Below are 18,987 nucleotides of genomic sequence, written 5' to 3' on the forward strand. Positions count from 1 at the left end.
GGAGATTTCTGTAGTAGAAACGATCACCTATACAGCAATTCTCCTTTCTGATGGCAGTCTAGTTTCCATAGGAACTAAGGGAGGGAGATTGCAGTTCCAGGCTCCATGAGCTCATTTCTCTGTCTGCCTCCCTAGAAGGAGGAGGGAGGGGCAGCTGCCTTTCTCCCCTTTGCCTGCCATCCTCAGCACCAGCACAAGAACAGCTGCTGATGTGTGGCTTATACAGCGGCAGGAGCAAAATGGATTCAGGATTCACATTGCTCAGCTTTCATCTCTGTCAGACTTCAACATGGTGAGCTAGCAGTATCTTATTTACCTTGCCCTTTGGATTTAATATTCAATTATCCTGCTCTTCCATCATTATTGTGAAGAGAAAAAAAAAAATCAGTGTAATTATCTCATTATGGTGTAGGGGTGGAGAAGCTGCCTTATTAGCAGGTTAGTAAGCATTCTATGCAGTGTATATTTTAGACGGTTTTCATTATATATTATTTTGTTTGACATCTATTATTTAATATATATATATAGTGTTTTACAGTGTACTGTTGCTGTTTGAATGTTATACATTGTTACTGTCTGATGTTAGCATTGGGTTGGGCCCATATTTATTTTCATCTGATCCTGCTCCCCCCTTGGGGACATAATGCTAAATTCTGCATAAATCACATGCAACATGATTTTTAAAGGAAAGTATTGTTGTTGATTGAATGCATCAAAGATGAATTGACTACACTTCCAATATAAAAATGACAGCATAGAAAAAAAAAGATGTATTTTAATATCTTATAAGGAAAATATGACACTGCTTAATGCAGCCTTTTATAGAAAGCAGTATGTGTATGTATTTTAATTTATGAAGACTTCAAGAAATATTACAATTAAGACAACTAACCTATTGTTGTAAGATCTCTTTAACACAAAAGTTGGTTAGTAATTTTGACTTTGCTGTGTCCTGTGTTTCCTGTAATTATTATTGTTATGTAGGTCTGCAAGTGTTTTTATATTTTTTAGTTCTGTGATTGGCAATATGCTGTTATTGTGTCATGTGTGCACCATATTTTTACACAAGTCACATGTTCTTAACAGTTGTCATAATTCTTCCCTATAAATGTGTAATTACATACACTGCATTTTAAATACTGAGAAATAAATACATATTGTTATAGATTATTACTATTTTATATGGGACTGTTCCCTTCCTAGCTGATCATTTGGCCTTTAGATGTATTCAGTGCACCTTTTGTCTGTAGCATAAGGATTAAGCCTGCATTCCGGTGCTGTTATTTGCTTTATCCCATTTGGTATTTCTCTACCACCTGATCCTGAGAAGGGTGACATTCATGTGTTTGATTTCCTCTAAGCGCTGCACCATTTCCCTTTTTCTCAATACAGTATCATGTGTCTGTTTGCTAGAGGCCTATGCAATGCAGGGTTTGCTTTCTAGCAGCAGCGAAATCAATCATATTCTGTTGGCGAGTGCCGGTGCCTGCATATTCCGTAAAATCATTTTATAATCCTCTCTGGATTGTTCAGTAATCAGTTTCATGATGTCCTAATATATTATCATTTCCATTGTCATTGTCATTTCCATTTCTCAGATTTTGTTTTCTACACCTGCTGTAATGGTAGCATAATATATTAACTGTTTGTGGCAAGATCATAACATTATTAAATGGACAGTATACTCAAGAATTCATTTTTATTGTTTAAAAAGATAGATATTCCCTTTATTACCCATTCCCCAGTTTTGCATAACCAATATGGTTATATTAATATACTTGTCACCTCTGTGATTACCTTGTATCTAAGCCTCTGAAGACTGCCCCCTTATTTCAGTTCTTTTGGCATGCTTGCATTTTAGCCTATCAGTGCTGACTCATAAATAACTCCACGGGAAGGGGCACAATGTTATCTATTTGGCACACATGAACTAGCGCTGTTTAGCTATGAAAAACTGTCAAAATGCACTGAGGTAAGAGGCCGCCTTCAAGGGCTTAGAAATTAGAATATGAGCCTACCTTGGTTTAGCTTTTAACAAAGATTACCAAGAGAACAACATAAATTTGATGGTAAAAGTAAATTCAAAAGTTGTTTAAAATTGCATGTCCTATCTTAATTTTGACTTGACTGTGATGCTGTGTGCTAGTATTACCTTGTGCTGTAGTTTGATGTACGCTGTAAGCTTAGTCATTTATTGAAAAGCATTGTCTTCTATGATTAAGACCTTTTAGATATAAGTTGTCATGTGTATCATATCATATTTAGCAGAATACTGATGATATTCTATTACGCTGATTCTCTTGGCGTATATCATATTGTTTCTGATATTGCACCATGTATTTTAATATTCATACGCATCTATACAGACCCATGGACATCTCTGAGCTAAAATACATTGCTACATAAGTGGTCAGAAATATTTTCATCTTGAAATAAAAGTCCCTGTAAGTATGTATGGGCTTGTCATATAGAACAAAGCAATCATCTGTTGAGCCAATGGCATATGCTTGTAGTCAGCAGTCAGCAGCCTGCTCTCAGTAGCGCATTGCTGCTGATGATATATACATATGCTTTTCAACAAAGGTTAACAAGAGAACAAAGTACATTTGATAATAGAATTTAATTTAAATGTCTTCAAATGGCATATTCTCTCTGAATCATGAATATTTATTAGTCTTTATACTAACTGAAGTTGTGCTTTAAAGGGATATTAAAGTCAAAATTAAACTTGTGTGATTCAGAGAGAGCATGTAATTTTAAGATATTTATAAATTCACTTTATATTTTCAAATGTGCTTCATTCTCTTGGTATCCTTTGTTGAAACATAATATGCACATATCCTAAACTAGTGGGAGCTAGCTGCTGATTGGTGCCTGCACACATTTGTCTCTTTGTGATTGGCTAACTAGATGTGTTCATCTAGCTGCCAGAAGTGCAATGCTGTTCCTTCCTTCAGCAAAGGATAACAGTAAAATTAATAAAATTTGATAACAGTAGAACATTTGAAAGTTCTTTAAAATTGTGTGACTGTGTTCTATCCAAATCATGAAAGAAATGTTTGGGTTTTCCTGTCCCTTTAATGTACTTTTTTAGTGGTGAGTTACTGGGCAGTTGTTATTAGTAGCAAAATCATGGCAAGTACTGTATATAATACAAATATTATACTGTACAAATATTATTGTTTTGAGATTTATCATGAATCAACTGATATAGATGATTACATCTTATTAAAATAATGTTTCAATGTGTTCTTTATTGTATTGTCGAGTTCCAGATTTTACTTAGCTGTAGTCTTCCAGTGCATTTCACAAAAGTTGAGTACATTAGTGATTACTTTATCATTTTCAGTCTTATATAACACTAATAACTACTAGATTTATTTAAACTGATTTCCATATTAAGCCTTTTTTTATTTTTTTTATTTAGGTATTTTTTTGTATCAGCTTCCATTACAAAAAAATATAATTATCATAACACACAACAGAGACAAAATAAAGAATACAATATTCTAATTTAACTTCACATTTCATTGTAAAAGTCTATATACTTCAAAATGGATTATCATACACGTGTAATGTGAATGCTGTTGCTACCGTGCTGGACTCTTATTATGGCTTGACCTTGTAAATGTCATATTCTTATTTATTAGCATTTTCTAAGATACTAAATACTATATTAGTTAAATAACTTTTATTGATATAGCTCTTTAGTATATTATATTCATAGAGAATGACGATGTTACAGTTTGGTCACTGGTTATAACCTAATTAGGAAATTCGTTATTAAAAACAACAAACATTACTATTTTTTATGTGTTGGACACTGGGTGCTGAACCAAAAATGGTCCGACTCCTATGCTTACATTGCTGCTTGTTCAAATAAAGATATCAAGAGAACGAAGAATAATAGGAGTAACTTAGAAAATTGCTTAAAATTGCATGCTCTATGTGAATCATGAAATAAAACAAATTGGGTTCGGTATCCCTTTAACTGTTCTGAAGCACTTGTGTTTATATGTGGAAAAACAGCTAAATAGAAGAAACATATTAAGGTGCAGACCACAAGGAAGTCCATGTAAAGAGTTTCTACACAGTACTGAGATGCATTTTTAATGTAAAAATATACAGTATATAGGTGAGGTGAAATTTGGCTACAGGAACTATAGTTGACTTTCTCAGATGGACCTAAAAAAGTCAGAGAAATGTATGTGAAAGATGAAAGCAAATTGAATATTTTTGGATGTCAGTGATGTATGGTGCGTAATATTTGAATAAAGAGGAAAGTGATACAGATGTGAGGAAGTATGGAAGCTATGATAACAAAGTCTGGGTGGGATCAGACGAAACATGTAGAGGAAATTTGGTAGCTATCAGCCACTGTAGCGTCACTTCCTTGCCGGGGCACAAGTGTTTTGCTCCATCCTTTCACACCGAAACTGGATTCAATACGGGACTTTACCCTAAGGCCTCTATTTAACAAAGTCTGGCGGACCTGATCCGACAGTGCGGATCAGGTCCACCAGACCTCGCTGAATACGGAGAGCAATACGCTCTCCGTATTCAGCATTGCAGCCCCCTGCAGACTCGCGGCCAATGGGCCGCCAGCAGGGAAGTGTCAATCAACCCAATCGTACTCGATCGGGTTGAATTCCGGCGATGTCTGTCTGCTTGCTCAGAGCAGGCGGACAGGTTATGGAGCAGTGGTCTTTGTGACCGCTGCTTCATAACTGCTGTTTCTGGTGAGCCTGCAGGCTCGCCAGAAACACAGGGCATCAAGCTCCATTCAGAGCTTGATAGATAGGCCCCTAAGAGTAATCCAAGGAACGTCAGAAACTAGAAGGCAGTGGACGGACGCAGACCGTTTGAACTGGACACAGAGGTACTAGGAGGGGGAAGTTGTTTCACTGACCTTACTCCAGTGCGCTTCATTATGTGTTTTCAACTTTTAATACATTGTGAGTGTTTTTAATCTTGCGTGTTTTTGACCTGTAATAAATTTTCTGTACTTAGAGTAGCGTGTGCGCTTTCTTTATTTTTGTATTTTTCACATGTTGATTGTATTTTTAACCTATGACATCAAAAACTATAAATGGGATAAAATACCTAACTGTTGCGATTATGAGCTCATCTTCTATTGTTTTTTTTTTATTTTTAGTTTCTACAAATTTACCAATGTATGAAATATAATATATTAGCATTTTTTGTATGTATATTTATGTCTGGTTAATGTGTATAGGGCTTAATTTACCATTATATAAATGAAAGCTATTTTACCTACTTCAGGTATATATGTTTGGATGTTCCTGGCTTTCTATCTGCTCATTTTGATTAATTATTATAATTAATTATTCATTGTAATGATTGTGATTCATTTGGCTATCAATCTTTATTTTTAGTTAGCCTTGGATTTACATCTTGTGTATTCTAAATCTTTTGTGCATAGTAATTATTCTTGGTTTGTTTTATTTACATCATTACAATAAAGTTACACAAATTGGTGTCATATTATTGTTTTCTTTGCTGTATACATATCTCCCAAACTTACATGTGGCAGAAGAGAGACACATATTACTGAAGTTAGTTGTATTATTTTCAGATGTAGAGTTGTCACTGTCAACATTCTGAGTTCTAGTGATATGTGTTCCATCATTAACAGGTGCCCATTTGTCCCTAATCACATGCTAATGATTCCATATATTTCACTAGTCACTAGCGACACACTTGCAACATTATCCGATTGGTTGTGCTTCCTGTTCCTCACGGACACACAGACCAATCAGATAATGCAAAAAAAACAGAGGCGGTTGCGGCGCCCGAGGCTCTGATTAGAACAGAGCGCTCTGGAGCGTATCTGCCCTCGGCTATTATTGCCTTATTTGATTGGTCCGTGTGTCTGTGAGGGACAGGAAGCAGAACCAATCGGATAATCTTGCAAGTGTGTTGCTAGCGCCTTGTTATATTTCTGGTCTCTCTCTTTCTCATGAACCAAGAAGAAAATAGCATATCTTTTGAAGATATTGTTTTTATCATTAGGGCTTTATGTGGACTGACATTTACTGTTTCATTTTGGAAGTTCTTGAAAAAGGAGGATTTAAGGAGCAAGGATGGATGAAGGTATTTGCTCTTAGAAGATGGCTTGTCCTTACGCAAGAGAGTCAAATTGTATCACACTGTATATAGTGGTATTTTGTACCTATGTCTTGCTTTATTTTAATGGTTGGACTTAAGAACAGGGAGAGGACACAGTTTTTGTATAAAACATTTTAAGAAGCTGATATCAACACGTTCTGTGTTGTAAATGCTTTAATTGACATAAACTATAAGACATTAAATGAGTTCTTAAACTTAACTGTTTTCTACCTTTTTTAAAGGGAAATTGTAAGGCAAAAATTACATGAAGTAATCATTAGAGCCTTTCATTTTCTCACTGATGATTCTAGGTTACTATACAGTTACCCTCCATAAAGTGGTTAAACACATAGGTGAGGTCCCAAAACATGAAAAGGGAGCCAATCAGGAGGGGAAGTTGTTCTCCTAAATAGGGACTTTACCTACAAGTTCGACCCCTTTGTGGGGGCTAAATACGCAGGGCTAGATTACAAGTGGAGCACAGTTGCAGTGCAAGGTCCAAAAATATCTTTCTGCACCATGCAGTAGTGTGGAAAGTAAAAGAGAGTGTTCAACTTAGAGTCGAACCTCCATACAAATGTCAGATTGATGTTATATAACAGCCCTACAACCCAATTGTATCACCCCTTTAAATGTAATATTTTATTGTAATATATTTTATTTATAAACATGCTCAGTGAACTTTTTTATTATTTCATAATGTCTTTTGAATTACAGTCCTTTATAATTATAAAGAAGGAATCTTAAATAATTAGTCTGTATTGTGCTTGGTAAACTGTCACATGACATAAAGAAAAAAGTATCGGTAATTGGTATCGGCGAGTATTTGAAAACAAGTATCGGTACTTGTACTCAGTCATAAAAAAATGGTATTGGTGCAACCCTAATTTTAACCAAAGCATCTTAACATGGCTGAAGCTTTTAGCACCCCATAAAAACCCCCCTCAAAATTTGTGCTTTAGGGTGGCAACACCTTGAAAGAGCCCTCTAGAGGGAAGAACAGCAAGCAGAGGGTACCCAGCAACATTACCTAAATCTGGTCGTGTAACTGGACATTTTTAGAAAACTGTGTTTAATAGCTATAAATTTATATGCGTTCCTTAAAGCATCTAAAATTATAATATTTGGTCCTCATTGCCCTAGACTATCACTTGAGCGATAAAAAATAACTTAGGAATAAACGCACAATAGAAGTGCTATTGACTGTGCTAGGACGCTGTTAACCAACATTAGTGGTTTTTTGCTCTCCACTTTTAATCTAGACCATAGTAACCTAGGTTCATTAATGCAAAACATACATTTTCTAACAAATCTGAGCGTGTATTTCTTGCCTTAGAATCCTCTTTCAACAGCATCATATTCCATGTCATTGTCCTGTGAAAGTAGAAATGATATGACTGTAAAGTAGTTTATTATAATGGCTTATCCCCTTGAACATCTGAGGTTGTGTATTGATACATGCTTGCAGGAAGATATCTGCTAACAAGTACTTCAACGTATTTCAGGAGCTTAAAGAGATATTAAAGTCAAAAATGTATATATACTGTTTAAATATATATCTATATATATATATATATATCTATATATATATATATATATATATATATATATATATAAAACAGTATAAAAATATATCTTAAGTCCTTCAAATAGAAACCTGTAGTTTTGTTCTAGTTTTCAGATCACGTCAAACCAGAAGAGGTGCTTTTAAAAAAAATAAACAACAATATTGTAAAAAAAAAAAAATACTTTTAAATATTTAAAGTGACAATATATGTATTAAGCAACCATGCATAGTATGCCCATCATGCCATGATAGAAACGTCATTCAGATGGTTTAGCAGTGGTGAGGATGGAATCAAATTGCAATAAGTTCCTAGGCTGAGGAACGACAGCTTACAATTGTGTGATCCTGTTTCAAAGCCTGGTAATGAAGACGCCAGTACTGTTAGTGACAATCACGACAGTGCGAGTGTGACTGTGAATCAGACATTGACAGAAAGAGATTACTTCACACTATTTGTAAATGCTGAGGTCCTGATCTGAATTTTCCTTAGCTGTACGGGATATCTGGTATTCAACCATATACATATGTAAATGAACTTAAATCATATGTAAATGTGTGCCCTGTCCACTGCAGATGGCCTTTACAATAGTGACGAATAGAGCTTTAATGAATCAATACCGTTTATGTTAATCCACCTCTTCTATGTAACCTGTTGCCATTTCAGAATGTCTTACACTTGTTGAAGATAACAGACATTTTTTTAGCTTGTTGTTGAATACTAGCAAAGATGTCCAAAGGCCATTCAGGGGGTTTATCAAGTGCCTTGTGGCGTTGAATTTAAAAAAGTCGAAATTGTCTCGAAAATGTTTTGAAATTTCTCTTTAATTGAGATCACCGAGAACTTTTTTGCCCAATAGTAAGATAACTAAGGCTTTTATTAAGGAGCCGAACACACAATAGGTGCGGGAATCAGGTTTAATGAAAAGTGGCCTTTTTAGCTAAAAATAAAAAAGCCAAAGAAGGACTCCGCTCAGCTGATAGATTGTGATTAACCCCTTGGTCTTCACATTGTTTTCAACCCCTTGGTCTTCACATTGTGATCAAACCCATGGGCCCCTATTTATCAAGGTCTGGCGGACCTGATCCGACAGTGCGAATCAGGTCCGCCAAACCTCGCTGAATACGGCGAGCAATACGCTTGCCGTATTCAGCATTGCACCGGCAGCTCACAAGAGCTGCTGGTGCAACGCCACCCCCTGCAGACTCACTGCCAATCGGCCACCAGCAGGGGGTGTCAATCAACCCGATCGTACTCGATCGGGTTGATTTCCGTCGATGTCTGTCCGCCTGCTCAGAGCAGGCGGACAGGTTATGGAGGAGAGGTCTTTGTGACCGCTGCTTCATAACTGCTGTTTCTAGCGAGCCTACAGGCTCGCCAGAAACACGGGGCATCAAGCTCCATTCGGAGCTTGATAAATATGCCCCATGGTCTTCACATTGTGATCAACCCCTTGACCTTCATATTGTGATCAACCACTTGGCCTTCACATTGGGATCAACCCCTTGGTCTTCACATTGTGATCAACCCCTTGGCCTTCACACATTTAGAACCTTAACCTAAACTTTGTTTTATAATTTTTTTAAAATTTATATTAAATTAATTGTATTTTTTACTTAATGTGTGTGCTTGCTACAATTGCACAGTACTGCAGAAAAATATATAAATAAAGTTTGTTAATAATGATAGTGTCAGTTAGTGTCACAAGCATGTCAAGACAGTAATAAATTAAAATATTTTTACCTATTAAAGTATACTATTTTTTTGTGTCACTAGTAAGCATATGATCTTCTAATTTAAAAGAAAAAACTTTGAAGATTCTATGGGGCATATTTATCAAAGCGTCAACTATGTTGTATTCGAGGGCTTCAATATGCTCGCCAACCATCGCGGCCGTGGATCTGAATAGGATCTCCTTATTTATAAAAAAAGCCGTCAAAAACACACGCGTCAAGTATGGTGCGAAGAGCATCGGACTGGTGTTAACTAACATTCTACGATGTCGCGGCTATTCTGTTTTTTCCCAACATTATTTATATAATTTCATTACTGTCTACGAACAAGCACATTTCTCTTTAGCATATTATTGTATATAGTGTAAATGTATTTTTTTCTGAGCAGGACTAATTGCGAATATAGCAAGTAGCGACATATTTGATGCAAAGTGGATAGTGAATTATTCTAATTCTTTTTAATATTGTACATACATATTTTAGTACGTATATACACAGACATATATATATATATATATATATACTGTATATATATATATATTTTTATATATATATATATATATATATATATATATATATATATATATATATATATATATATATGTGTGTGTGTGTTATGTCAGAAATCTTTTGCAAACATATTTACATGTCCCTAAGTTCCTTTTTTTGTTCTAAACAATGTTGTCTGCCATATCTCTGTGTTTATTTATACCACTATATGTATATATTGTAAATTTATTATTAGTCTGAGCAGGAATAATTGCGAATATAACATGTAATCAGAGTATCATATGTATTTATTTGCAATCAATGGATATTTTAAAGGGATAGGAAAGTAAAAATTTAAGTTGCACTAGTGGGAGCTAGCTGCTAATTGGTGCCTGCACACATTTGTCTCTTGTGATTGGATAAATAGATGTGTTCAGCTAGCTGCCAGTAGTGCAATGCTGTTCCTCCATCAAAGGATAACAAGAGAATGAAGCAAATTTGATAATAGAAGTAAAATGGAAAGTTGTTTAAAATTGTATGTTCTATCCAAATCATAAAATAATATTTTGGGGTTTCCTGTCCCTTTAAGAGCTGGGCCAGGTTTCTCTCTGCACCTGTCTAACGCCTCCTGATAGCAATCTATTTTTAAAAAACACCCCTTCACAGGTGTTATAAAATGGGCTGGCATATAAGATAACTTTTCTTACTGAAAAAGAAATTCAAGAGAAGGAAGAAATACACTGAAAATTGCTTGCCGGTAAAGAGGTAATTTTAATTTCTGCTGTATCTGAATCATGACAGTTTAAAGTTAGGTGGGCTATCCCTTTGAGCTATCAGCTTAAGATTTTATTGAATCAAATATAAATTAGAATTTTAAAATCTAAGCATCAATGTTTATCTTTAATACTAATTTCACATATACATACTTTCAACGTATAATACACAATGTAACAAATGGCACTTACAAGTTCTGATGAGTGATCAATGACACAAGTATCGAGCAATTTGATTAGTTAGTGATAGATTTTAATGTGTATTTGAATCAGATTGGCTGATGTCATAAATCATGTGATTATGCATATTCCAATCAAAAGTGGTGGAAAAATTCACTAGTGTGTGGGTTATTTAAGAGTTTGCGTCAAAATTGGTGCGAAAAGTGTTGAGTCAAATATGGTGCAAAGTGGAGAGTAGGACTTGTATTACATGGCTTAAACATGGTGCACATAGATTTTTCCAACAGCTAAAAAGGAAGTTAGCTATATTGTGTTGTGTATTTATTTCATTTTTATCTCTATATCTATTAATGCAACAAGTTTGGGGCAAAACTTTGCACCAAATATGTAGAAATAATATTGCTTTGTAATGAGAGACAAAGTTGTAGCATAATCCATAAGTAGTAATGTATTCATTTGTATCCCTAACCAAATGTGGAGCAATAATATTGTTTGATTTAGAAAGGGTATACAATTTTAATAAAGTTTCTAATTTACTTGTATTATTTATTATACTTCATTCTCTTCGAACATAAGCTTTCTGTGTTTTCAGACTCCCATTGAGTTCTATGGCATCCGCGACCTGAAGGGTGGCAGATTGAAAACCAGAAAAAAAGACGCAAGCGTAACTGTAGAATTTTCAATAACTTTGTGAGAGCTTCAAATAGTGTTGAATAGGAGGGCGAATTAAACGATTCCGCTTGAATTCCACGGGTTTTCAACTCGCATCGATCTGCGTCGGATTGAGATTGTGGGATCGTATGTTACGTCACAAATTTCAACATTTGCAGATGTTGACGCTTTGATAACTACGGCGGATCAATCTTGTGACAATTGCGACGTGGAATTCCAGCGTATTTACAGTTGACGCTTTGATAAATATCCCCCTATGGCTTACAAACTTTTTGTTTTCAAACAATAGACCCAAATAGTGGCAGGTTATGCTCATTATCCCTTTTTTTTATTTATTTTTAAAGGTCAATGAAAATTATATAAGATGGGTTATAAAATTATATAAGATGGGTTATACAAACATTTAACCATCAAACGTCATATTAAACAATATTTGTTAAAAAAAATAATTCAAAGTATTTAAATTAAAAAACTTTTAACAGAGGTGTTATTATTATTATTATCGGGTATTTGTAGAGCACTAACAGATTATGCAGCGCTATAAACATAGGCGGTATACAAGGTAGCAATTATAGGGATCAAATGGGTAGAGGGTCCTGCCTAGAGTCGTACTTTTGTAGTCAGCTCTTGTGAAGGTGATCTGCAAGCAGTTGGGCTCTTAGGCTTACATTCTAAGGGAGTTCATGGCGGATAGCAATGGAGGAGAGGAACTGGTATTAGGAAAGGTTAGTGTAGGTTGTATTCATCCCTGAACAGAAGAGTCTTTAGGGAGTGCTTGAAGCTTTCAAAACTAGGGGAGAGTCTTGTGGAGCGAGGCAGAGAGTTCCAGAAGATGGGAGCCAGTCTAGAGAAGTCCTGTAAACGGGAATGTGAGGAGGTAACAAGAGAGGAGGAGAGTAGGAGGTTGTGAGCAGAGTGATGGGGACGAGAGGAAGAGTATCTGGAGACAAGGTCTTAGATATAGAGGGGAGCAGTGTAGTTGCGGGCTTTGTATGTCAAAATCAGAATGTTGTGTTTAATTCCAGAGGCAAGAGGAAGCCAGTGAAGGGATTGGCAGAGTGGTGCAGCAGATGAAGAGGGACGTGTAGGGAACGTGAGCCTGGCAGAGGCATTCATTATTTATTGTAAAGGAGCTAGACGGAAGCTAGGGTGACCAGAGAGAATGGAGTTGAGGTAATCAAGGCGGGAAAGGATGAGAGAGTGGATTAAAATCTTAGTTGTGTCTTGTGTAAGGAAATGTCTATTTTTAGAGATTTTTTAAGGTGGAAGTGGCAGGATTTAGCCAAGGCCTGAATGTGAGGAGTGACCCCAAGATATCAGGCATGCGGGGTAGGGGTAATGATGGAGTTGTCGACAGTTATAGAGAGCCGGGGGTGGAAATTTTAGAAGAAGGGTGAAATTATATTGTATGCCGACGATAATCATGGTGTTTCTAAGTTTCCATTCTTAACCCCTTAAGGACCGGGCATTTCAGATTAAAAGACCAGAGCATTTTTAGCATTTTTGCCATCACTACATTTAAACAGAAATAGAGCCTCATTTTTTTTTATTTACCAATCAAAACTATATTTTTTTTTAGTAGACAACACAAGTATTGATCTAGGCCCATTTTGGTATATTTCATGCCACCATTTTACTGCCAAATGTGATCAAATAAAACATATCGTTAACTTTTTCACAATCTTTAAGTTTCTCACTGAAATGATTTACAAACAGCTTGTGCAATCATGACACAAATGGTTGTAAAAGCTTCTCTGGGATCCTTTGTTCATAAATAGCAGACATATATGGCTTTGCATTTATTTACAATTCCAACATGAAGCTGGACAGGATACATACAACAGCACTCATCCCTTCAATGGTGAAGAATGTTGAGATGAATTGTTAAGAAATAAAAATATTCTTTATTGGTACATAAATTAAAATGGGTGAAAACACACAATTAAAAACTCAGTTGCTGCTATGTCACGGAGACCAGTATTAATTAACCGATAGGCTACCGGTACTGACAGTCTTAATATGTGAAAATAAGTTGATGGTGTAATGTATACACAAGAGTTGGTAGTTACAATAAATCAACTGTGGCTATTGCCCAGATAATGTACCACTCTTAATAATAAGAAATATAGAGGTGCTGTGATTTGGTATCGTTCATTAATCCCTGATGACGTCACAAGAGGCGGAGTCGGGTGACATGAATTTCTGTTAAAAGGCCGCAAAAGCTGCGGCACTTCCACTTTTAATAAAGCCAATATGGCAAAACATGTTAAGGGGGTTAGAGGGTAACTGGGTACCCTTTTTTAAAATTACTCTGGTTGCCTATGTTGGAGCGTTATTACAAGCTTAATGATCTACATACCGCATTAGGCAGCTCTCACGCAAGCCAATATACGGTCTGATAGTGATTACTGATCTAATAGGTGTACTATATGCACTAGTGCCTTTGTTGGAGCATTATTACAAGCTCAACCATCTTTACACAGCACTAGGCGGCTCTTATGCTAGTATGTAAATGGTCTGACAGTGACCACTGACTTAATAGGTGTATTATATGTATAAGTGCCTATGTTGGAGCATCATTAAAAGCTCAATTATATATACACTACATTAGGCAGCTTTTTGGCTAACATATATACAGTCTGATAGTGACTATTAAACGGTCTGACAGTGACCACTGACTTAATAGGTGTATTATATGTATAAGTGCCTATGTTGGCGCGTCATTAAAAGCTCAATTATATATACACTATATTAGGTGGTTTTTACGCTAACATATATACAGTCTGATAGTGACTATTGACCCAAAAGGTGCATTGCATGTATAAAGTGCCGGCTCTTACACCAGCTAATACACGGTCTGCCAGTGACCATTCATTTAACAGATGTACTGTTCGTATAGCTAATACACTGTCTACCAGTGACCATTGACCTAACAAGTGTATCACTTTTATAAGTTGACCTAATAAGTTTATTGTTTTTATAAGTGGCATTCATCTATGAATATCTCCACTCCAGCTTAGATTAGAGCACACTATCCACAAACCTAGGTTGCTGTGACAGCGATCTTCACGCTAATAAAGTCTTTCTACTACCCATATAGAATCGCCACTATAGAACTATATCATACATAAGTATCCATCTACCAGTTTGTGGCTCCCCCTACCATCTTTTACGCATAACATCCAATGTTAATGAATTTAGTAGCCAACTTACAGATAGGTAGTTTTCCGAATAGCTGCATATCATATGTGCACTAGTAACACTGTTATTCACACTTATAGTGCTAGGTTGCTCATATTTCAATACATTAGAGACCAGTCAATACACATTTGTATATCAGCCGTGCACATACATTCTATCCTTTATCCCTGGGATATATACTTATTTTATTCTAATATTTCAGTTTATGTGACCATTTGGAATCCTACAGGGCCTATATACATATCCCAATGTGGGATTAAAGGGACACTGAACCCACATTTTTTCTTTTGTGATTCATATTGAGCATGACATTTTAAGCAACTTTCTAATTTACTCCTATTATCAAATTTTTTTCATTCTCTTGGTATCTTTATTTGAAATGCAAGAATGTAAGTTTAGATGCCGGCCCATTTTTGATGGACAACCTGGGTTGTCCTTGCTGATTGGTGGATACATTCATCCACCAATAAAAAATTGCTGTCCAGAGTACTGAACCAAAAAAAGCTTAGATGCCTTCTTTTTCAAATAAAGATAGCAAGAGAACAAAGGAAAATTGATAATAGGAGTAAATTAGAAAGTTGCTTTAAATTGCATGCTCTATCTGAATCACGAAAGAAAAAAATTGAGTTCAGTGTCCCTTTAATCATTAACCTTGATACAACTAGGATATACTGGGGGTGCCCCGTAAACTGATTATTTGCAGTATATACATATACACTGATTCCTTCTTATCAGAGGTTTATACTTCATCTTACCTATGAAATAACATTGATTCTTATGTAAATAACCTGTGGCTTTGATATTTGTCCTTTTAATATTAAAGGATTATTGAACGATACCAATTCACAGCACCTCTATATTTCTTATTATTAAGAGTGGTACATTATCTGGGCAATAGCCACAGTTGATTTATGGTAACTCCCAACGCTTGTGAATACATTACACCATCCACTTATTCTCACATATTGAGACTGTCAGTACCGATAGCCTATAGGTAAATTTAAACTGGTCTCCGTGACATAGCAGCAACTGAGTTTTTAATTGTGTGTTTTCACTCATTTTAATTTATGTACCAATAAAGAATATTTTTTATTTCTTAACAATTCATCTCAACACTTCTTCACAATTTAAGGGATGAGTGCTGTTGTATATATCCTGTCACGCTTCATGTTGGAATTGTAAATTTATACTTTCTGTTGATGCATAGCACCTTTTGTAGCTGATATAATATTATTTCACCATTTAGTGAAGATTTACATATATATGAACAACCCTTCTCTCTACAGATATAAGTAGTGCCATTGTATCTCTAATACGTCATATATGACTTTGCCATTGCTTTTTGGTAATTAGAAGGCCGCTAATTGCAGCTGTGCACCACATTTGTATTATTCCCAGCAGTGATGGGGTTAATCAGGTAGCTTGTAAGGTTAATTTTAGCTTTAGTGTAGAGATTACCCTCCCCTCTGACACTTCCCACCCCCTGAGCCCTACCTGATCCCTCTCAAACAGCTCTTTTCCCTCCCTCACCCCCCCCATGGTCACCCCCATCTTAAGTACTGGCAGACAGTCTGCCAGTATGCAGTTCTATACTTTTTATTATTATTATTATTATTTATTATATTATTGTCCTTAGTGAAGTATTACTCCTTCCTACTTCCCTGATCCCTCCCAAAAAGCTCTCTAACCCTCCCCCTTCTAACCGATTCCCTCCATCTTATGTACTGGCAGCTGTCTGCCAGTACCCAGTTTTCTATTATTTTTAATAAAAAATAAAAAAAAACACATTTTGTTTCTGTAGTGTAGCTGCCCAATTTCCTCCCCCTTCCCTCATTTACCCCCCTCCAAGATCCTTTCCCTACCCTTTATTTGATCCCTCTCTGCATTGGTGACTCTGCATGACTATTTCTGCACTGCCCCACTTGTGGGGCATGCAGAAATAGCACGATCTTGCAACTTTTAGCGAGATCGCAGCAGTGGAAGGCCCAGGGCTTAACGACCAACGTAGTACCATTTTCATATTTTTGCACAGTACCATTTTTACCATAATTATCTGCTCTCTTGTGTTAAGTCATCCATACACCATTTATAACAAACAGGGCTTTCTTCTGATATCATATATGGATACATAAAATAACAATAAAAAGGGACAGTAAACACCTTCAGAATTTTATATAAAATGTTTATGTATAATGAAACAACTTTGCAATATATTTTCATTATTAATTTTGCCTCCTTTTCGTGTAATTTATCTTTGAAAATTGAGCAAATTTCTAATTCTCACATTCTGCTGACTTCTCAAGTCTAACTCTGATATGTCCCTAAATGGATAAAAACTGCAAAACGATTAATTTCATGCTAACTTTATGATAGTGGTTATCCTTGTTGTCTGTGGACTAAGGCCCAAACAGGCTCCTCCTAAAAAGGTAAATGGTGGCTGGAGTTTGGCTATTGAAAACTAATTGCAGTAAAAATGATGTTGGTTTGTTTTAAAACATTAAAACTTGACTGATATGTTATTCTATAGCAACACAACAATGTCTTCTAATTACTATCACCTAGAATTAGAGTTCTGCGGTAGCCGTCAAAAGCAGCGTTAAGGGGTCCTAACGCTGCTTTTGGCCGCCCGCAGGTATTTAGAGTTGTGTAGGTAAAGGTGTACCGCTCATTTTCAAGCCGCGACTTTTCCATACCGCAGATCCCCTTACGCCAATTGCGTATCCTATCTTTTCAAATGGATCTTCCTAACGCTGGTATTTAGAGTCTTGGCTGAAGTGATCGGTAGAGCCTCTACTGACAAGAGTCCTAACGCCAAAAAAAGTCAGTAGTTAAGAGCTTTATGGGCTAACGCCGGTTTATAAAGCTCTTAACTACTGTGCTCTAAAGTACACTAACACCCATAAACTACCTATGTACCCCTAAACCGAGGTCCCCCCACCTCGCCGCCACTATAATACATTTTTTAACCCCTAATCTGCCGACCGCACACGGCCGCCACCTACATTATCCCTATGAACCCCTAATCTGCTGCCCCTAACATCGCTGACACCTACATAATATTTATTAACCCCTAATCTGCCCCCCCCAACGTCGCCGCTACCTAACTACACTTATTAACCCCTAATCTGCTGACCGGAACTCGCCGCCACTATAATAAATGTATTAACCCCTAAACCGCCGCACTCCCGCCTCACAAACTCTATAATAAATAGTATTAACCCCTAATCTGCCCTCCCTAACATCGCCGCCACCTAACTTCAAGTATTAACCCCTAATCTGCCGACCGGACCTCGCCGCTACTCTAATAAATGTATTAAGCCCTAAAGCTAAGTCTAACCCTAACCCTAACACCCCCCTAAGTTAATTATAATTTTAATCTAACAAAATAAATTAAATCTTATTAACTAAAGTATTCCTATTTAAAACTAAATACTTACCTGTAAAATAAACCATAATATAGCTACAATATAACTAATAATTACATTGTAGCTATTTTAGGATTTATATTTATTTTACAGGCAACTTTGTATTTATTTTAACTAGGTACAATAGCTATTAAATAGTTATTAACTATTTAATAGCTACCTTGTTAAAATAATTACAAAATTACCTGTAAAATAAATCCTAAGTTACAATTAAACCTAACACTACACTATCAATAAATTAATTAAATTAATTACCTACAATTACCTACAATTAAATAAACTAAACTAAATTACAAAAAAAAACAAACACTAAATTACAAAAAATAAAAAAGATTACAAGAATATTAGGCTAATTACACCTACTCTAAGCCCCCTAATAAAATAAACCCCCCCCCCAAAATAATAAAGGTCCCTACCCTATTCTAAATTAAAAAGTAACCAGCTCTTTTACCAGCTCTTAAAAGGGCTTTTTGCGGGGCATGCCCCAAAGTAATAAGCTCTTTTGCCTCTAAAAAAAAACACAATACCACCCCCCAACATTACAACCCACCACCCACATACTCCTACTCTAACCCCCCTTAAATAAACCTAACACTACCCCCCCCCCCTGTAGATCTCCCTACCTTGAGTCGTGTTCACCCAGCCGGGCCAAAGTCTTCATCCGATGGGGCAGAAGAGGACATCCAGACCGGCAGAAGTCTTCATCCTATCCGGGCAGAAGAGGACATCCGGACTGGCAGACATCTTCATCCAAGCAGCATCTTCTATCTTCATCCATCCGGAGGGGTTAATACTATTTATTATAGGGTTTGCAAGGCGG

General features: G+C 36.2%; 1 protein-coding gene across 1 annotated transcript in view; it reads left to right on the forward strand.

The window, feature by feature from the left end:
• The first annotated feature begins 201 nt into the window (after positions 1-201).
• The window catches only part of JAKMIP2 (janus kinase and microtubule interacting protein 2), a 218,287-nt gene continuing 199,501 nt past the window's right edge, over positions 202-18,987 (forward strand). Inside the window, 1 exon segment of the mRNA XM_053719844.1 lies at positions 202-292. The gene's annotated coding sequence lies outside the window, so the exon portion shown is untranslated.

Source organism: Bombina bombina, chromosome 6 (assembly GCF_027579735.1).
Source record: "Bombina bombina isolate aBomBom1 chromosome 6, aBomBom1.pri, whole genome shotgun sequence".
Classification (NCBI taxonomy): domain Eukaryota; kingdom Metazoa; phylum Chordata; class Amphibia; order Anura; family Bombinatoridae; genus Bombina; species Bombina bombina.